At 49.4% G+C, this 22,341-nt stretch overlaps 1 pseudogene across 1 annotated transcript in view; it reads left to right on the top strand.

Annotated features, from left to right (window-relative positions):
* The window catches only part of LOC146796156 (cyclic nucleotide-binding domain-containing protein 2-like), a 462,048-nt pseudogene that overhangs the window by 351,657 nt on the left and 88,050 nt on the right, over positions 1-22,341 (top strand). The gene's annotated exons all lie outside the window — the stretch shown is intronic.

The raw sequence follows: 22,341 nt of genomic DNA, 5'->3' as shown, positions 1-22,341 counted from the left end.
ATTTCAAAGGTTTTTTGAATGTTAATTTCATATTTTAATATTTATAAAACCTATATTTTTTCTATTTTTTTCGTAATATTTTGGAACTCTACATATTTTTCAAATTGAAAACAAAAAAGGATAATAATGTTTTATATCTTAAAAAAAGAGTATGTATATCGTCCCGTACCGGTAGTGTACCAAGCTCCATCAGCACACAAATCCTATCCGCCATATTGCTAAACTCGTAAAGGATGCGCATTTCATATCCGACGGGTTCGTGGCACCGCGTCCCGCATCCCGCGTAACATCATATATGTATATGGTTGCGCCAGCTGCTACTTTGGTATGCGATGGGTACGCAGTACCAAGCCGCGCCTTACGTCATGTATGTATGGGGTCACGCCCGCTGCGCGTGGCGTATGCGACGAATGCACGCTGGCAGGCCCTGTGTTATGTCATAGACGTATGGTGTCGCGCCGGGAACGCAATTCCCTCATTTTTTTTTCGGCTCAAATCTATATCTAAATAAGTTTAAAGTGTATATGAGAACAAGCTATAATCTAAAATATTTTAAACATTTATATATTTCTAACTGTAATAAACTTATATTATGGTAATATTTTCTCAAAATCGCATCGGGTGCGGCCTCCTTGCGTGCTCGCTGCGCGATTGCCATGTGACCTTAAAGAAAAGCATTTGATTGGTTCATAACATTTCCCATTGTAACAGTTGGAGGACCCCATCCATTTTCGCCATTCTCTCTACAGAGTTTGATGAGAGACTCCTCTTCTTCTTACAGAGCTTTTTTGAAAACTTTTTGCTATGTACACATATCTGACAGTACACACAGCATGCAACCATCATCTTCATCAATATTCATGCTCTGTAAAGCAGACTTCCACCTGTGATAGCCATGCATCTAAAAGCTACATAACAGAACTTTTCCCCACAGCCAGAGGTAACATGGTTGCATACGCTGTCCACAGCACAATGTAATGTGGTACAGCCCAGGGGCAGTATCATGCATACATAATGAACACACGGACACAGATCGATAGTGGAAGTGGGTACGGGCACGTGCGCTTTTCATTACCAGGGTCACATATCCTGTGACGTCTGTGCTGGATACGTGTGGGGTGAGTGTAAACTAGCCTTCAGGGAATGTTTGCTGCTAGCATCAACTACAACAGTAATCATTGGATCACACACAGAGATTCAATAATAAAAGGGTCTATAGTTTCTGGTGCAGTAAGGTAGGGACACTAGATGTGAAATAATACAGAAAAGATTCTATCGTAAAACAACCATAACTTGTGGTATACTAAGATACAGGCAGTAGATCTGAAATAATACACAAAAAGATTGTATTATAAAGGGTCCATCAGGTCTAGTGCACTTAGATAGCCACATCAAAAGCATTCAGCATGTGCACAACCAGCGATGGTGCGTGCTGCGGGCAGGCCGCACTAGGAGCAATGTCTGTTGCCTACAACACTACATCATCTGCAATAGCGACTCGATCTGAATTGTAAACACTGCTGTGTGCAGTGTAGGCCAGAGAGCGGTCAGCAAGGGCGCACAGCCACGTGGCGTTGACTTGAGCTGTCCTGTTTGCCGTACGCGAAGCAACAAAAAACGTGTGCGGACCCTGTGATGATGCGTATGCATGTTGCGGACAGAGCGCACTGGAGCAATGTCTTTTGCCTACAGGACTGCGTCATCTACAATAGCGACTCAATCTGAATTGTGAACACTGCTGTCTGCAGTGTAAATTGAAGGCAGTAGTAAGGACAATCTTCCATGAATACTTTTTCTCACGTCCTCTTCACAAAATACAACAACATAAATTACACAAAACTCAGCTATAAATAAATCAAAACAATTCGAATTGCGATCTCTGCTGTCCACTGTGTACACTGTTATTCAGTGTTCTTTACCACTACCAATAAGAATTTGGTCATTGTACTAGACCTATAAGTCATCTTAAAAAACTTCTTCAAGCAAGTATACTAAAAGGCTATTGTGTACATTTCAATAGACATTGTAGTTAGTTGCCTACTGGATTCTGTAATTAAACAATCACTACTCAATCTGAATTTTGAGCCCTGCTGACCGCACTGTAGGCCAGAGGCAGTGGTCATTAACGCCTCACAGCCACGTGCCGTTGGATTCCGAAGCACACAGTTGGTTGCACCTGATCGGAGTGGGTACACAGAAATCATCACAAACTTTAACTTCTGACATCCTCAATCACAGAAAAAAGACCCCGTTTCACTGTTCCGACCTGCTGTACCACAGTGAACTCCACCAACTGCAGTCAACCAAGCCCAATAATCATGTGCAGCAGTTAGCAACGGAAGCACAGAGTCTGATGCACCTCAACGGAGGGATTTCTGTCAAAACCAAGCAGCAAGTAATATCGGACATCGTCCATTTTAGGATCAAGACACAGTTCCACTGTTGGGACCTAGAGTTGGTTGCACCTGGCCGAAGGGACTACCTTCATCTGCACTCTCAGATGCAGTTCTAACATCGTCCATTGTGGGATCAAGACACCGTTCCACTGTTGGGGCCTGGAGTTGCTTGCACCTGGTCGCAGGGAGTACCTTCATCTCCACTCTCAGATACAGTTCTGACTTCGTCCATTGTGGGATCAAGACCCCGTTCCACTGCTCGGACCTGGTGTTCCGCGGTGTACTCCACCGACTGCAGTCACCCAACCCCAATAATCATGTGCAGCAATTGGCTGCGGAAGCACAGAGTCAGATGCACCTCAACGGAGGGAGTTTTGTGAAAACCAAGCAGCACGTAATATCGTACATCGTCCATTTTGGGATCAAGACACCGTTCCCCTGTTGGGACGTAGAGTTGGTTGCACCTGTTCGAAGGGAGTACCTTCATCTCCACTCTCAGATGCAGTTCTAACATCATACATTGTAGGATCAAGACCCCGTTTCACTCTTCGGACCTGCTGTACCGCGGTGTACTCCAGTGACTGCAGCCAGCCAAGCCCAATGATCATGTGCAGCACTTAGCTACGGAACCACAGAGTCTGATGCACCTCAACGGAGGGAGTTCTCTGAAAACCCAGCAGGAGGTAATATCGGACATCGTCCATTCTGGGATCAAGACACCATTCCACTGTTGGGACCTAGAGTTGGTTACACCTGGTCAAAGGGAGTACCTTCATCTGCGATCTCAGATGCAGTTCTAACATCGTCCATTCTGGGATCAAGACCCCGTTCCACTGTTCGGACCTGCTGTACCACGGTGTACTCCACCGACTGGTGTCAACCAAGCACAATAATCATGTGCAGCACTTAGCTACGGAAGCACAGAGTCTGATGCACGTCAACGCAGGGACTTCTGTGAAAACCTACCAGCAGCAGGTAATATCGGACATCGTCCATTGTGGGATCAAGACACTGTTCCACTGTTGGGACCTAGAGTTGCTTGCACTTGGTCGAAGGGAGTACCTTCATCTCCACTCTCAGATGTAGTTCTAACATCGTCCATTGTGGGATCAAGACACCGTTCCACTGTTGGGACCTAGAGTTGGTTATGTTGCCGGTGCCACTAACCTGTTGCAGGGATCACGGCCCAATCCACAGGAGCGAAGAGAAGTTCCCCACACTCCCCAGGCCAGGGCCCGATATAACTACACACTATATACCTAGGAACTGACCCAAGGAGATGTGGGAAGAGACTGTGCAGATGTGACTATGCCTCTATCCCCCAGCCGGTTCCCTCATAGGCAAGTCAACAGTGGAAGTAGGCGATGAGAACCTGTGGGAAAACAACAAAATAACCATAAAACGAGTGCCCTCCCACCTCAAGCACACAAGGAAAACTCTGTGCCTGCTTTATAAAGGTAGACAATCTCTTACCGGCTGGACATCTCTGAAAGCAATATAGAAACAGCTAGGAGTCGCTGTGTGGTGAGTACTGGATACTCTTCAAAGGCTGGAATCAATAATGTAAATGGAAATCTTAGCAGGACTCTGACACTTAAATCTTAAAATGGGGGAGAGCCATAGTCTCAAAAGTGAAAGATAAGTAGCAGTCCGTTAGATGCACTCAGCACTGTAAAACACACACTCCTTATCTGTCTGCTTTTGTAGGAAGTCTAGTGTGCACAATGCGTACTTAAATACAATGTATCCAGCCCAGAAAATAAAGACGCATACCTCGCGCTTGAAAATAAACAATGTATCCAGTACAAAAACACTAACGCGTACCACGCGTTTGAGTAAATAGAAAATGTATCCAGTTAAAAAATGCTAACGCGTACCACGCGTTAGAAAATAAACAATGTAGCCAACCTACACCGCAAACGCTAATCGCGCGTTTGAAGAAACAAAAATGTCTAATTGTAAAGAAAATTCAAACGCGCACCGCGCGTATTGGTATCCGGTGTCTGCAGGGAGAGGAAGTCTTTAGCGCACCGCATACTCAACGGAGAGAAGGCATTCAAACAAGGGAAGATTAAACGCGGTCACGTATGGGTAGAGATTAACGGGACTGCGTGCGAAGGAAACACACAAGCAATCAGAATAAGGAAATACCTGACCTGAAAGCGACATCTGTCAGCGTCGTCGGGTTAGTAGTCAGGTGTCAAGCTTCTTGAGTGTTTGTCTGAAGGTCGATATGCAATATGAATTCCAAAAAAGAAATTCTAGTGAAAGTAATGCCTAGAAGCAGGCACACAGTTTCTCAGAGCTCAGCAAACGGTAAAGAAACAAGACGCTGAGGGGAGAAAAAGGGAGGGGCGTGGAGTCAGATTCAGGAGTCCAAAAGCCAAGCACCGGTTCCCTTGATTGGTTTGTATTTAAAGGTAGGGAGCGTGTTCAAACTCCGCCTCCAGAATATGTAAGGGACTCTCAATTAAGTGTCTTACTCTTTACAAAACAGGCATCTGAGCAACCTAGGATTGCCAGCTAACTGTACAAGAAGCCAGAGGTTCAACAGTTTACAGCTGGTCGAAAGGAGTACCTTCATCTGCACTCTCAGATGCAGTTCTAACATCGTCCATTGTGAGATCAAGACAACGTTCCACTGTTGGTACCTCTTCGACTACTGTGTTAGTAGTATACAGAGCACTTCACAGTGCTGGGCCTCAGGCTGGGTGCTGTCTGCCTGTGTCGCGGTAGCCAGCGTTGATCTCAGGAGCCTTCCCAGCTTGCAGACCTCGGCCCAAAAGCTTCCGCCAGCACGGGGTGGGCCCTCTTTCACATACGACAGTGTCGAAACATGAACTGTCGGGCATATGTGTGTCGCAGCGGCCATGACGGTTTCTGGGTAGCAGCAGGCTGAGAGCATTATTCCCGCAGCCACCTTCGCTCACGGCGTCAGCCTCGTGGCCGTGTAAGCTGCGCAGACCTGACAGACATGTTCGCCATTCCGGAAGAGAACCACACCCAGAGAAACGTGCCTTTTATTCATACCCCTAGGCTAGCCTTGCGTACGCCAAGTCAGCCCACTACGTTAAAGATTTGGGGGGGGAGAGGGAGAGGGGACATGTACGCGCTATGTATTTGTAATCTTCCCTACTAACTGTACTATCATGGTTGCGTCCACTGTCGACTTCACTCAATAGACCATCAGTGTATGTGGACATGTAAATGTCTGTGCTCTGCATACTCAAGTGTGTCCAGCACATCCCATCAACACTTTGCATTGTATACTTTTATAATCGAGAATCACTTGCCACCTTCGCACATACTTTGCTCCCATCTCTCGCCGCATTCTGCATTGTGTGACAGAGGTGCCATGCCATGTTTGGTTTGTGTACATGTCTAGCCACGGTTCCCACAGTACATAGTGTCGTGGTGTCTGCTAGGTGTACATGTTTGTCATGTTGTATGTGATTATATAAGGTAGCGCGTTTATTCATAAGCAGTGGTTTGTCCCATTTACATATCGCTGTCTTCAAGAGGATACCGAAGTTTTTCTCACAGGTGAAAAGTGGGACCACAATGGCAATCATTCATTACTATACAAGAATGTCCAACTGCACAACACTTCTAAGCTTAAAGGCCCCAATTGTGCGTGCTTTCTTAAAAGCACGCCAACTCCCACAATCAGACCAACATTCACACAGCTTTCTAACGGCAGTTATCTGCTTCTTAATAACATGGACTGCTACGCAATGTGAGCTGGCATACCGTATGTCCTTACTGTTTCAAACCGGATAACTTCCTCTGGCAATCTCTATTCCTACCCACACAAAGTAACTCCCAAAGTTCAACTTGTCCTTCAATACCTTCTTTGAAAACAGATTTTATTAAACGGAGCAAACTGAAAGCGCTTTTGTTTCAAACAAAAGTGTCCCTCACTTCTCCAAAAGTAATTTATCGACAGCAGATCGCACGAACTTCAAGTAAAATACACTCCCTATTAAATACGAACCTCCCATTACACTTTGTGAATTGTTACACAATTTTCAACACATCTGACATTTAAGGTCTGGCACACTTTTTTAACATTGTCTCCTCCGGCCTTCTCACAGGCTTTCAACCTGTTTTTAGTCTAGTACCAGACTTCATTCATTCGATCATCTCTTGAATAACAGCAACAGTGCCCATAATTCTCGCTCTGTTTGCGGCCATCCTACTACTATTTTAGCTTGTTAAAAATGGCTATGCTCCCTGTGGTAATAAGCATGTCTGACAGAATACTCCTCTATGCGAAGCTACATCAATACCGTGAAAAAATTGAATAACTTTTCGGCTGCTTGCCTCTATTATCGGAGCCAGCTACAACATGACATTTATTTACACATATACAATCTGCGTGCAACCATCTTTTTATAGCAAAACTTGCCCAATCGACTGGCGAATGGATCTATGCCTTGCCAACATCCCAGCAAACGCTCCCGATATCCAGCAGGTAATGGAGTATCTTGAAAACCATGAACTTGATTGTTCGGGCAGTGGAGCAATGGCGGATGCAACACAAAAAGGTATCCTGGCGAAATGGGATTTCTGCGCAGCTGCGAAAGATCTCCTGCAACGTGCGACCTTTGACAACATCGCAGATTGCCTGCCAATTCAAATTGCCGCTCCAACATTCAAGGAACATTACTGTCCCTTCGAGGATATGAATTTGATCGCTTCGCTTTTCTCACACAATGGCAACAATCGCCTCTTGGAACATTACACATCTCAAGCCGCTGAAGAACTACCGGACTACAATCTCCAAGACTTGTAAGAAATTCACTTTATTTTGGATTGATTTTTTCCAACTTTTTTTAACTTTTTTCTAATAAATCTTTTAATACACTTCAATTGAACTATTTTCATATAATAACTTTCTAAGTATGCTTAGGCATTTGAACTCTGTTTTTATTATTTGCCCTTACCTCTCCACACCAACCAGGGATGGATGATGTATGGCCTATGCAAATATGCTATTTACTTGCTAAATTAGCCTAAACCCATCATCAATTTTGAAACCATATCTATCCTTTGTACACACGTCTCTCTGCCTGCCTCTTATCCACAAAGCACTTTCACACAAATTAGCTCATCCTCAGTCTCTGCTCAGGAACTGGCGATCAAGATAAAAAAACACGGCATTGTTTAGGAACCTCAGCACCATCTCACTCTGGTCAAAACCGCACTTTCACACCGCTAGGGGTGAATACTTCACTTCACACTCCCTGTATAACACACCCTAACCACCCCACAGAGCTCACACCGCTATACTCTAAACCCATACTAACACCACTTGCACAGCTATGCTACAGCGGCCAGTATCCTACAGCGCCCAGAGCACATCAGTTTACAGCAATCAACTCACGGTTTCATCCCCGAGTGTACTGACACCTCACCTCAACACCATCTCACTCTGGGCAAAACAGCACTTTCACACCGGTAGGGGTGAATACATCGCTTCACACTCCCTGTGTAGCACACCCTAACCACCCCACAGACCTCACAGCGCTCCTACCCTCCTCTTTTCTACTCTTTTCGCCCTTTTTTCCCCTTACTCGCTTCAACGGAATCACAAAATGGCGGCCAACACTTCCTAGTTGCAACCGCTCGCAGCCAATAAGCAGCAGGCTCGTGCTCGTAACGCCTCAGCCAATCAGATGGCAGAATTCCCAAATATCGATATCTGTAAATTTCGATATTTCTCAAAAACTACTGAACGAATTTACACCAAATAAACAAAAGCGTGCTTTCTAGACCAAGAACCTTCTCCCTGCCGAATTTGGGGTAATTCCGTTCACCCGTTCAACCTGTAAATGAACATGGAGAAAATACGTTTTGGGACCCCCCTTTTTTCTCGGCACCCCCTTGACGAATCACCCCCAAACTTCCGACATAGGAGCTGATATGATCAAAGAATTTGTTTGCAAAATTTCATGAAGATTGAACAAACGACGCCAATTACAAGCAAAACAAAAAATGCTCTTCCTTTTGAAACTTGGTCCTAACTATAACTACCTACTGGCGACCGAATAGAGCTTCATATATGTTTTTCACATATATATGTGTATATATTGTTTCCGGGGTCCCCGCGCATGGGCGGGAATATTCATGTGCTTATGACTTTGATGAGGAGGATACCCCTGGAAGAGAACTAGGATTACAGGCAAGTAACTTATCCTTAGGTAATCCCAATGCTATCCTAAGGGAGATTCAATTCCCCCCGCGATTTCGTGCGAGGAAAACGATCTCCCGCACCCCCCAACACCCAGTTGTCTCTCCTCTTGGGGTCAAGTTACGACCGAAGAAGTGGGAAACACGTTAAAATCCATAAAAAGCGGCTCTCCCAGGGATTCCGCCCCGCTTCGAATCCTTAAGGAGGTAGCCCCCACGATTATTCCCCCCGTGACCCATCTGATCAACACCTCACTCCAACAGGGAGTTGTACCCCCGAGCTGGAAGGCGGCAGTCGTGAAAGCTCTGTTAAAGAAAGCCTCCCTCGATCCAGAAAACCTGGCTAACTATAGGCCCATTTCCCTACTTCCGGGAATCAGCAAGATTGCTGAAAAACTGGTTAATAAAAAACTCTCCCAGTTCCTGGAGGTCAATAACATACTAAAAAGTTCCCAGACGGGCTTTCGTCCAGGGCAGGGCACGGACATCGCCCTCCTGGCAGCGGTAGAGGAGGCCAGAGCGCTATTGGACGGAGGAGGATCAGTGGCAGTGATCCTCCTCGACCTAAGTGCGGCCTTCGATACCGTCAACCACCAACTTCTCATCAAAAGACTCAAGGGAGCTGGTGTAGAGGGCTCTGCTCTAGCCTGGCTTTCATCCTTTCTGGCTCAACGGACCTATCAGATCTGGGAGAATAACGCCCGCTCCTCCGAAATTCCCCTCCAGTGTGGCGTGCCTCAGGGCTCCTCCCTGAGCCCCACATTATTTAATATCTATATGTCCACATTGGAGGAGGTCATCATCCCATTCGGAGTGAGCGTCGTCAGTTACGCCGACGACACACAATTAGTTGTTTCACTATCTCACCCCAGACAACAACCAGCAGACTTATTTAACTGCCTTGCGCAGGTCCATCGCTGGATGAACACCTCAGCCCTAAAATTAAATGGATCGAAAACGGAGGTTCTGCTCCTCGGCCCGAAAGGACCCATACTCTCCCCGAACATCTGGCCAGCCTGTCTGGGCCCTCCCCCTGAACCCAAAGAAGAAGTAAAAAGTCTGGGTGTGTGGCTCGACACCGACCTCTCGTTTACCGTGCAGGCAAAGAAAGTAGCCGGGACTTGCTTCGGGCTCTTGAAATCGTTAAGGAAAGTCCTGCCCCTCCTGCCCACCAACTCCCAAAAGTTGCTAATTCAAGGCCTAGTACTCTCGAGGCTTGATTATAGCAATGTGATCTACCTGGGCGCCCCTGAAGCGACGCTGAACAAACTTCAGAGAATTCAGAACACCGCGGCCCGGATTCTCACAAAGACCCCTGCCAGAGCGTCAGCCAAACCGGCCCTAAAACTCCTCCACTGGCTTCCCATAAGAGAGCGGGTCAAATTCAAGGCCCTGTGTCTAGCTCACAAACTACTACAAAATCAAGGCCCCCCTGTTCTTAAGGAACTCATCATATCCTACAAATCCTCAAGACCTCTCCGCTCGGACACGGAAAACTTCATCGCTACCCCCAGATTCAAGAAAGCCCGGTCAGGAGGAAGACGTTTCTCAGTCCATACTGCACGACTCTGGAACTCACTCCCCCGCGTCCTGCGACTCGAACCACAATATCTCCGCTTCAGGAAACGGCTCAAAACTCACCTCTTCCCTCAGTGAATCATGCTTGTCCTTAACCCTGATCCTCTGTGCCCCCCTCCCCCTCCTCTTCCCTCTCCCTCTTTCTCTCCCTTTTCCCACTGAACTTAGGAGATAGGATCTTTTAGCGCTGGGATACCTCCGGGTGAATACGCGCTCTACAAAATAAAATAATAATAATAATAATAATAGGCCTTGCTGTAGTGAAAAACAACTTTTTTCACTACAAGGACATGTAAAACGTAAAAGTCTTTTAAATACATTGCACCCAGTCCTCTGGGTTGGTCAGGGCCTACCTTAGGGGTGACATATCTATAAAATGGGTCGACATGGCAGGGTAAATTGCACACAGATTCTGCAATGGCAGGCCTGAGACATGGTTCGAGGGCTACTTAAGTGGGTGGCACAATCAGTGCTGCAGTCTCCCTACTAGCATTTAATTTACAGCCCTGGGCACATGTAGTGCACTTTTTCTAGGGACTTATAAGTAAGTTAAATATGTCAATTGGTAAGGAGCCAATATTTCCATGCTTAGAGGAGAGAGCACAGTGGTTAGCAGTGGTGAAGTGCTCAGAGTTCTATGGCTAACAAAAACGTGATCATAAGAATTGGAGTAGGAACGCAAAAGATTTGTGGTTGACTCTACGGAGAAGGGCCATTTTCCAACTAATACCTACTAAGGGGCATCTCGGATAATGCTCCCTCAAGATGGCACACTACTCTGGAATCGGGGGATTCCCTACCGAATAGCCTTGCGCACTGTGCAGAGAAATGTCTACAATGGGGGTATTTCCCTCCCAGACATCAGGTCATATTATTGTGTGGCCCATCTGCAGGTGATTAATGAGTGGGGATTTGGCCCTACAGAGTACCTGGCAACGAGACTAGAGAGATCCTTGATGGAATCACACTCTCATATACATTATTTATAAGGTAAAACATATAGGGCAGAGCAACTGGGACTGTCCCGGACAGCGATTGAGGCATGGGAAAAGACTTTGCACTATGTTGGGCGTTGGACATGTAATGGGATGACTCCCCCCTGGAAAGGTAACAAACTCAGGGAAGGTTCTAAACCTTCAGGGTACATCAAATGGGATGTGATTGGTATTTTTACATTGGGAGACCTTGCTGGTGCAGGAAAGATGACATAGTTTGCTGAGTTACAGGCTGAATAACAGTTTACAGGAGTTTCCCTACCACCAACTACGACACGTCCTACAGGCGGAATCCAATGATTAGTAGTCAGTTGAGGGGTGTAACCCTATCGAGAACAGGATACTAATAGAAGGGATACCTTGAAAGGTGGCCTACCTCACTGGATGCTTATCAATTATAGACCAGATAACCTGACAGGACTGATGTCCTGATGGGATCTAGAGGTTGGCCTGCTGTAATACGTGGACTGGGAGAGTGCATTCATGCACCCCTGGGAAATAGCGAACAAAGCGAGCTTTAGGTTCAGTCAATTGAAAGTATTACATAAGGAGTACTACGATCACATCCCCTTGTTTAAATTGGAGGTGGGCAACTTCCTCCAGTTGCCTGAGATGCAATGATTTTAATGGCACCTGCTTTCATATACTCTGGATATGTCCTCTCTGTTGGAAAACCACTCCCACACTAGAAGGGGTGGTGGTGGTCTTCCGGACACACTGTGGTAGCTTGGCTCGAGTGGTCAGGAAACAGGCACCGTGCTAAGCATACAATATACCCAAACAATAACCATGCGTGCATCCGTTCCAAAAACGACTCTACACCGTAAAAATTATGAAAATATTCTTCTTTATCTTTTTCTCTCAGTTGCTGATTGGAAAAATAAATAAGTCAATCACAATATACAAATTTTAAATAGTGCAGGTCAGATAAATATTGTCTGAAGATTCAATAAATAGGGATGATCATAAATACAAGGGACATAAATATAAGTGCAGGTAATACAGGCAATTAAATATTCTGAGGCATTAAATACTGAACCAATAAATATTGTACACCAACAAGTCCTGTAGACCAATAAATATAGTGAAGCAATAAATATGTAAAAACTCAATAAATACAGTGCCCCCAATAAATAATTAAAAGTATACAGCAACACTCATGTAATCAGATCACTTTTCAATTCTTAAGGGCTGATTTGGCCCAGGCACAGCTTGTAGGGTTGTGGAAGGCTTGAGGGGTTCTACTCCCTGGCTGGGACAAGGCTGAGGCCTAAACTGAGGTAGATCAAGGGGGGAGTACCAGTGCCCTGGCTTTCTCTCTCCACACAACCTCTCTAGGTTAGTCCCAATTCACCCCTGGCACAGTCAGGTTGGTTCCAGCACCTCCCTAGCCCCTTAGAGCAGTCTCTCAGGTCTCCACAGGGCCTTAGGCGCCCTCTACTCCACTTACTGCCCTTTTTCTGATGCTCCGACGCCGCTGGAGTCGTGTCGATGCCGTGAGGCGGTTCCGGTTCGATCTCGGCGGCCTCGGCACAATGTCAGTTCTTTGACGACGCCGGTAAGCGGTTCCGGTCCGATGTCGGCGGCCTCGGTTCGATCTCGACCTCCGATTCGCCGGCGTCGGGCAGTCTCTACTCGATGTCGACTTCGGGCGGCTCCGGTCCGATGGCGCTCTCGGCTTCGATGACGTCGGCCGGCCTGGCCTCGATGTCGACTTCCGGCGACTCCGGGGTGCGATCCTCACCCCCGACCTCCGGTACACTTCCTCTCAGGTTCCGGGCGACTCCGGAGTGCGATCCTCACTCCCGACCTCTGGTACACTTCACCTCGGTCTCCGACGACTCCGGAGGGCGGACTTCACTCCTCCGATGACGCCGCTCACTCGACCTCGGTTAACTTCCTCCTCGACCTTTGGTATTCCTCACGACCTCCGTCGGCGCCCTCTCACGACCTCAGGCGGCTCCGGGTACGACGTCTGCTTCTTCAGTCAGCGCCGCTTCTCCACCTCGGGCTCCAGGTCTTAGGCTACTCGACGCCGGACTCCAGGGAAACCAGTTTCCAGGTCAGGATCTTGCTGCTTCCTGCTTCTAAGGCCTGTTCCTGCTGTCCAGGTCCTTAGGATGAGTTTTTCTGGCTTCTTCCCACACAGGGCTACAGGCTGGGATCCATCAGTAGGGACAAGTATCAAGGGTGGGTTTATGGACCCCACTCCAGGCACAAGTTTCCACCCCTGCTGCTTCACTCCTTCCTCCTTCACTGTTGTGCTGCTCTCTCTTCACCAGTCAGGTGCCAACTGCCAGCTCCAACTGCCAACACTCTGTCTTAACCTCCCAACATTCTAAACCGCCTCCAACTGTCACAGAGTTCTGGAATCTTCTGGAATGTTCTGGAAGGTGCTGGTAGGTTCCAGTGGATGCTGGTGATGTCACAGGTGGCCACCATTTTGTGCTCCAGGCCCTCAGACAGAAGTTTCAGGGGTAGGTAAAATGGCTCCCTGAATCTGTAGCAACACGAAAAAGTCTGGTGGTTCCCAAAAAGGAAAAATTCAAACAGGGTTTGAGGCAAAAGTGGGACAAAATAAATAATGATGAGGAGGGACCACCCAAAGGGCTGACAGGTCTAACACGCGTCCCCCCCAGCTGAAAGTGGGGAGAGCTACCCAACCCCTTGGGAGTTCTCATCACTAAGGCGGAAATACCTTGAGAGACCGTCTGCATTGGCGTGGTCCACTCCAGGCCGATGTTCCACCTGAAAGTCCATCCCCTGTAGGGAAATAGACCACCTCAACAACTTGGGATTCTCCCCCTTCATTTGCATCAGCCAACGAAGGGGTCTGTGGTCGGTCTGAACTAGGAAGTGCGAGCCAAACAGGTATGGCCGCAACTTCTTCAGAGCCCATACCACTGCAAAGGCTTCACGCTCTATTGCACTCCACTTCTGTTCCCTGGGAAGTAGTCTCCGGGATAGGAAGACCACGGGTTGATCCAGACCCTCTTCGTTGAGTTGCGATAACACTGCCCCAATGCCATGTTCTGATGCATCTGTCTGGACAATGAACTTCTTGGAAAAGTCTGGGGCCCTTAAGACCGGGGCCTCGCACATGGCTTTCTTCAATCTCACAAAGGCCTGCTGACAGGCCTCCGTCCAGACTACCCGCCGAGGTTGTTTCTTGGACGTGAGCTCCGTGAGGGGGGCTACGATGGTACCGTACCCCTTCACGAAGCGGCGGTAGTATCCCGTGAGGCCCAAAAATGCTCGGACCTCAGTCTGTGTCTTGGGGGGTTCCCAGGCCATGATGGCCTCGATCTTCGCCTGGAGGGGTTGCACCGCTCCCCTACCCACCAAGTGTCCAAGGTACACTACCGACCCCTGCCCGATCTGGCACTTGCTGGCCTTGATCGTCAATCCAGCTTGTCTCAGGGCCTGGAGAACAGCTTGCAGGTGACGCAAGTGATCCTCCCAGCTGTTACTGAAGACGGCTATGTCATCCAGATAAGCAGCAGAGAAACTCTCCATTCCGGTGAGGATCTGGTTTACCAGGCGCTGAAACGTGGCAGGTGCGTTCTTGAGCCCAAAGGGCATCACACAGAACTGGTAGTGGCCATTGGGCGTGGAGAAGGCTGACCTTTCCCTTGCTCCATCAGTCAAAGAGATCTGCCAGTACCCTGAAGTAAGGTCAAAGGTACTTAGATATTGGGCAGCTCCCAGCCGGTCAATCAATTCATCCGCCCTAGGGATCGGATGAGCATCAGTTTTGGTCACCGAATTCAGTCCCCGATAGTCCACACAGAACCTCAGTTCCGGTTGGGCACCCGGTGGTGCAGCTTTTGGTACTAACACCACCGGACTGGACCAGGGGCTGCTAGAAGGTTCGATCACTCCTAGCTCCAGCATCTTAGTGACTTCACTGTGAATGCTGGCCTTCACCTTGTCTGACATCCGGTAGATCTTGGACTTCACAGGTGGGCTGTCTCCTGTGTCCACGTCATGGACGCACAGGTGAGTCCTACCCGGGACAAGGGAGAACAACGCAGAGTACTGCCCCAGGACCTGGCGACAGTCCTCCTGCTGTTCAGGAGTTAGAGATGGGGAGAGAATCACTCCCTCCACCGACCCATCCTTCTCTTGAGACGCAAACAGATCAGGGAGAGGCTCGCTTTCCACGTCCTCTCCTCCGTCAGTCACCATCATCAAGATGACTTCAGGCCTCTCGTGGTGGGGTTTGAGGCGGTTGGCATGCAGCACCCGCAGGGGCTGACGAGGGGTCTTCAGGTCCACCAAGTAGGTAGCCTTACCCTTCTTCTCCAACACCTCAAAGGGTCCTGACCAGCGATTCTGGAGGGCGCTAAGCTCTCCGGGTTCGATCACCCACACCTTCTGGCCAGGCTCCAACTCCACCGGGTGAGCATTGTGGTCATACCACGCCTTCATCACTGCTTGGCTGGCTTCCAAGTTGTCAGAAGCTTGCTTCCACAACTTAGCCATTTGGCTCCGGAAGGCCAGCATGTAGCTCACCACATCCTGGGGAAGCTTTCTGGGAGTTCTTTCCCATCCGTCTCTCACCAGGTTGAGAGGTCCACGTACAGGGTGCCCATACAGAAGCTCGAAGGGGCTGAAGCCCACTCCCTTCTGTGGCACTTCCCTGTAGGAAAAAAGTAAACAGGGTAGGAGGACGTCCCATTTCCTCCGCAGGCTTTCAGGCAGACTTCTGATCATGCCCTTCAAGGTTTTATTAAACCTCTCCACCAGACCATTGGTCTGGGGGTGGTAAGGAGTTGTGAACCGGTAGGTCACTCCACACTCCTTCCACATCGCCCGCATATACGCTGACATGAAGTTGGTCCCCCTGTCGGACACAACTTCCTTGGGAAACCCCACTCGGGTAAAGATTCCCATCAGGGCCCTTGCCACAACAGGTGCTGTTATGGTCCTCAGAGGTATTGCCTCTGGGTACCGTGTGGCATGATCCACCAGAACCAGGATAAACCTGTGACCAGCTGTAGTTGGCGGATCTAATGGACCCACAATGTCGATGCCCACCCTTTCAAAGGGGGTGCTAACGACAGGAAGTGGTTCCAGGGGAGCTTTCAGCTTCACCCCTGTTTTCCCACTGGCTTGGCAAGACACACATGTCCGGCAGTAGGTATCGGACGGCACTTTCATCTGAGGCCAATAAAAGTGTGGGACAAGACGGGCGAAGGTCTTGTCTTGCCCCAGGTGTCCTGCCAATGGTATCTCGTGAGCCAACTCCAGAAGGAAGGCTCGATAACGTTGAGGAACTACCAAGGCTCGTGACGATCCATGTAGGGGTGCCTTGGGTTCACTGTAGAGGAGGCCATCCTCCCAGTAAACACTGTAGTTCCCTTCAACGTTCCCTGCTGCCTGGGCTTCGGCCTGTCGCCTCAGCCCCTCAAGGGTAGGGCACTCCCTCTGGCCCTGGCAGAATTCCTCCCTGGACGGGCCTCCCTCCACGTGCCACTCGGCCGGGATGGGTAGGTCCTCCAGGTTGGTAACGTCCCCCACCGCAGACTCCTGGTCCACCACCTCCGGTGGCCTATCCGTCCTACGGGGTGGGGACGCCGAGGCAGGCTCCTCCTGTCCTCGGTTCTTCCCTTGACTGGCAGCTGGCTGGGCCTTTGTTCCAGGCTCCAACCGAAATGAACTCCCTCTTCGGGTAGTCGCGGACCTTGTGCTAACACAGGCCCAGTCAGGTGTACCCAGCATCTCGGTGTGAGTCCGGTATTCCACCTCCTTCCAAGCGTTGTGCTCCATATCATTCCCCAGCAGACAATCGACTGGCACGGCAGGGCTTACGGCAACTCGAAGTGAACCTGCAACCCCCCCCCATTCAAAGGGAACCTCGGCCACTGGATAGTGGCCTGTTCTGCCGTCAGCCATCGCGGCTGGGTGGAGTACATCGGGAATTACCTGCTCTGGAGACACCAGTTGGCTACGCACCATAGTCATACTGGCTCCTGTGTCTCTCAGAGCCTCCCCTCTTTGGCCGTTGATGGTGACCCACTGCCCATACTTTGCGGTATTTGCGGGCACCTGGATCTTAGGAACCATCTCCCGTTCTCCCAGGGACACTAAAGTGACACCCGCCCACTCCCTTCCCTTAGTTAAGGGCATCTCCTCCCCGAGCACTGCACTAGCTACTCCGGGGGTCTTTCCTCCAGTGGGAGGGGGTGGTCGTTTCAAGCACTTCGGATCTCCTTTATAGTGTCCAACGCCACCGCACTCGTAGCAATGGACAACCCTTGGCTGCTGACTCTGGCCAGGATTAGGGTTTCTGGGCAGGTTAGCCTTAGAGGTGAATCCTGTTCCCTTCCCTTGGAAGTTATTTTGGGGGCCTTTGGAGAACTCCTTTTTCTTTTCCCCTCCCTCTTTCTTCTGGGGGGCGCCCTGTCCGGCCTTTTGAGTATCCCCTCCAGTCCCCCTTGTGGACACCCGGGTACTAGCCCAAATGTCCGCCTCCTCAGCAAGCTTCCGGGGACTGGTCAGCTTGCTATCCACCAGGTGTTGCCGCAGTTCAGGGAAACATTTCTCGAGCAGGTGTTCCTTCAGTACTAGGTCAAACAACTCCTCGTAGTTCCTCACTTCACTGCCCTGAATCCAACCTTCCATTGCCTTCTTCGCATAGTCCAGGAAGTCCACCCAATTCTGCGTGCCCAGCTTGTGACTACCCCTGAACTTCTGTCTGTACTTTTCAGGTGTTAGTCCAAACTTTCTGATGAGCGCCAGTTTCATGGTGGGGTAGTGGGTTTGCTCATCCTCTTCGAGGGCCAATAAAGCATCCCTACCAGCTGGAGGCATGTACTTATACAATCCCCCTCCCCAGTACTTCTCTGGTACCCCATGGGCCCTCAACGAGACCTCATAGGCTGCTAGCCACTTGGCGATATCATCACCCACCCCATAGCTAGCCACTATGTCCTTTGGCAGGTATGGTTTAGATTCCCTGGTGATCTCTTGGGTTTGGCTGCCACCATTAGGAACAGGTTGTGCCCCGATTCTCAAGATCTGAAGATCTATTTCTTTCAGTCGCAATTCATGGGCCATCCTCTGCTCCTCCTTCTCCTTTTCCAGCCTTGCTAAGTCCCATGTGAGCTGTCTTTTCTCCCTCCGGTCTGTTAGCTCCACTTCAGACAAGCCACCGCTAGAGGCACTGCTGCCCTTCCTAGAAATGGTTCTGGGCCCTGCTGACAGGTTCCCCACCTCAGGTTGGTACATCTCAGCCCCCTCAGGGTCAGGCTCTCCATCCCTGTCTTCCTCCTCAGCCTTGCTTTCTCGGCGTGCCTCCCCCCAAGCCCTTAAGCTAGTTTGGAGTGCACCCTTCTTTGCTCCTGGGGGGCAGTACACCCCCTCCCGCTGGCAAAACTCCCTGAGTTGGGCCACAGTGTACGTTTCTAGATTTTCTAGTACAAACTCCATCTTGCCCACTCAGGTTAGAGGACAGGTTTTTGTGCAGTAACTATGCAGGGGGGTACCTTTATTAATACCTCCTCCCACCACCAGAGTAAATTTGGAAAAAACAAAAACCCACAATTAGGAAGGCCGCTTTGAGAAAACTCCCGGTGTAGGCCTATGGACTACCCACAGTTATTGTTGAGTATACGTAGGCACAGCTCTATCCCACCGCTGAACACCAATTTATGTTGGAAAACCACTCCCACACTAGAAGGGGTGGTGGTGGTCTTCCGGACACACTGTGGTAGCTTGGCTCGAGTGGTCAGGAAACAGGCACCGTGCTAAGCATACAATATACCCAAACAATAACCATGCGTGCATCCGTTCCAAAAACGACTCTACACCGTAAAAATTATGAAAATATTCTTCTTTATCTTTTTCTCTCAGTTGCTGATTGGAAAAATAAATAAGTCAATCACAATATACAAATTTTAAATAGTGCAGGTCAGATAAATATTGTCTGAAGATTCAATAAATAGGGATGATCATAAATACAAGGGACATAAATATAAGTGCAGGTAATACAGGCAATTAAATATTCTGAGGCATTAAATACTGAACCAATAAATATTGTACACCAACAAGTCCTGTAGACCAATAAATATAGTGAAGCAATAAATATGTAAAAACTCAATAAATACAGTGCCCCCAATAAATAATTAAAAGTATACAGCAACACTCATGTAATCAGATCACTTTTCAATTCTTAAGGGCTGATTTGGCCCAGGCACAGCTTGTAGGGTTGTGGAAGGCTTGAGGGGTTCTACTCCCTGGCTGGGACAAGGCTGAGGCCTAAACTGAGGTAGATCAAGGGGGGAGTACCAGTGCCCTGGCTTTCTCTCTCCACACAACCTCTCTAGGTTAGTCCCAATTCACCCCTGGCACAGTCAGGTTGGTTCCAGCACCTCCCTAGCCCCTTAGAGCAGTCTCTCAGGTCTCCACAGGGCCTTAGGCGCCCTTTACTCCACTTACTGCCCTTTTTCTGATGCTCCGACGCCGCTGGAGTCGTGTCGATGCCGTGAGGCGGTTCCGGTTCGATCTCGGCGGCCTCGGCACAATGTCAGTTCTTTGACGACGCCGGTAAGCGGTTCCGGTCCGATGTCGGCGGCCTCGGTTCGATCTCGACCTCCGATTCGACGGCGTCGGGCAGTCTCTACTCGATGTCGACTTCGGGCGGCTCCGGTCCGATGGCGCTCCCGGCTTCGATGACGTCGGCCGGCCTGGCCTCGATGTCGACTTCCGGCGACTCCGGGGTGCGATCCTCACCCCGACCTCCGGTACACTTCCTCTCAGGTTCCGGGCGACTCCGGAGTGCGATCCTCACTCCCGACCTCCGGTACACTTCACCTCGGTCTCCGACGACTCCGGAGGGCGGACTTCACTCCTCCGATGACGCCGCTCACTCGACCTCGGTTAACTTCCTCCTCGACCTTTGGTATTCCTCACGACCTCCGTCGGCGCCCTCTCACGACCTCAGGCGGCTCCGGGTATGACGTCTGCTTCTTCAGTCAGCGCCGCTTCTCCACCTCGGGCTCCAGGTCTTAGGCTACTCGACGCCGGACTCCAGGGAAACCAGTTTCCAGGTCAGGATCTTGCTGCTTCCTGCTTCTAAGGCCTGTTCCTGCTGTCCAGGTCCTTAGGATGAGTTTTTCTGGCTTCTTCCCACACAGGGCTACAGGCTGGGATCCATCAGTAGGGACAAGTATCAAGGGTGGGTTTATGGACCCCACTCCAGGCACAAGTTTCCACCCCTGCTGCTTCACTCCTTCCTCCTTCACTGTTGTGCTGCTCTCTCTTCACCAGTCAGGTGCCAACTGCCAGCTCCAACTGCCAACACTCTGTCTTAACCTCCCAACATTCTAAACCGCCTCCAACTGTCACAGAGTTCTGGAATCTTCTGGAATGTTCTGGAAGGTGCTGGTAGGTTCCAGTGGATGCTGGTGATGTCACAGGTGGCCACCATTTTGTGCTCCAGGCCCTCAGACAGAAGTTTCAGGGGTAGGTAAAATGGCTCCCTGAATCTGTAGCAACACGAAAAAGTCTGGTGGTTCCCAAAAAGGAAAAATTCAAACAGGGTTTGAGGCAAAAGTGGGACAAAATAAATAATGATGAGGAGGGACCACCCAAAGGGCTGACAGGTCTAACACTCTCATAAAGGGATACTGGTGAGAGATCACAGGGGAATTATATGCATCACAGAGGCGCCGCCACATTCAACCCACAATTTGTTCTCCTGGGGAGCCCAGGTGATGTTGACCTGCCACGTACGCAATTCATTTTTGTACATTAGGGTTCGCGCAGGCGAAGAGAGATATAGCAAGAAGGTGGGGAACCTCTTGGGTGCCCACTAACCATATGTGGATGATGGACATGACACACTGTGTGGAAGAAGGAGCAGTGTATGAAGCCAGAGGATTGCCCTGGCAATGTCAATAAGTGTGGGGGGACTGGTTGCTACACTATCGACTGATGGGGATGGCGGGTGCCTTTGGAGCCCATCCCTGCTGAACACCATCACCCAGGATGGAACAGCAGATGCGGAGGAGGGGCACGCAGGAGCTGACTCTCCAGATAGATCCAGAGGATGTGGACCCGATCAGGCCATAGACCTTGATGATAACTGCGCATAGGTCGTATGAGAGAGTTACTGTATTGTTGGCGGTATCACTACTATTTTACCAGTAATGGGCAGTTATAAAAATAGTTTAAAAAAATGAATGGATAGGAGTAAGTAAGTGTTCTTGTGGATGGGTGGATGCGAGTATGTGCGCTTGTGAATGGATGCTTGAAAGTGGGGGGGCACGTGTTCCCGCCTGTGCCCACCCAACTATTGGTAGGAATTGCGAACCACCGCAGCAATGACTTCCGTTCTCCCCTTCACAATTTCCCTCTGCAGTCTCTCGCCATTGGCCCCTGACACCCTTTTCTCCCCACATCTCTCCGAAACCTTCCGTCTGCTTATCTCACACGTCATCGTCTTCCTCTTCATCGTTGTCTTCTCACTCTGCCCTTCTCCCCTTCAAGGTGCCTGTTCTCTTTGGCTAAGACACACCCACCCTGCCCTTTTCTATCTCTCTCTTCACCTGTAAAGCCATAATTTTCTTTACCTTTTTGCTGTCATTATTTAGACGTCTGTGTAGCTCCTTCACACACCTCTATAGTTCTTGGTTCATGCTTTCCCTTCCATATTCGGAAAATCTTTAGGTTTGAGTGACGGAATGACGCATTCGCTTTGCAGGAATATCCAGCCTATATGTCCTCAGTTGTGATTGACCTGGTCCTTGGCCCTTCGATGCGAAGATTGCAGTCAAGCCCTCTCATTCGAGGTCTTGACCAGAGCTCAACAGCTTGTGAGTAAATACATAGGCCAGGTCCTTCAGATGAGGGTCAGCTGTGTATACTTCTACTCAGGGCATGAGTCAAGAGTACACGCTGGTAGGCTGCCTCTACCCAAAATACTCACAGGGTGGACGCTGTCTAAGTTGCCAACAGGTTGGGGGCGTACAGGAATATGCTCAACTTGTCCCGGTGTAATTTTGCGCCTGAGGGTTGGGAGAGGCCCTCAGGCCTTATTTTGTTGGAGTATCCTGGCTGGAGCTGTGGGGAGCATCACACATAAATGCAATGGAGGGGGGACCAATGCACAAAGCTTATCACTAACACAGGCACTTAAGAGAGGCAGCTTTTGACTTAGTTCACTCACTGTATAT

This window comes from Triturus cristatus, chromosome 10 (genome assembly GCF_964204655.1).
Source record: "Triturus cristatus chromosome 10, aTriCri1.1, whole genome shotgun sequence".
NCBI lineage: Eukaryota > Metazoa > Chordata > Amphibia > Caudata > Salamandridae > Triturus > Triturus cristatus.
This window is presented reverse-complemented; position numbering and strand designations above follow the sequence as displayed.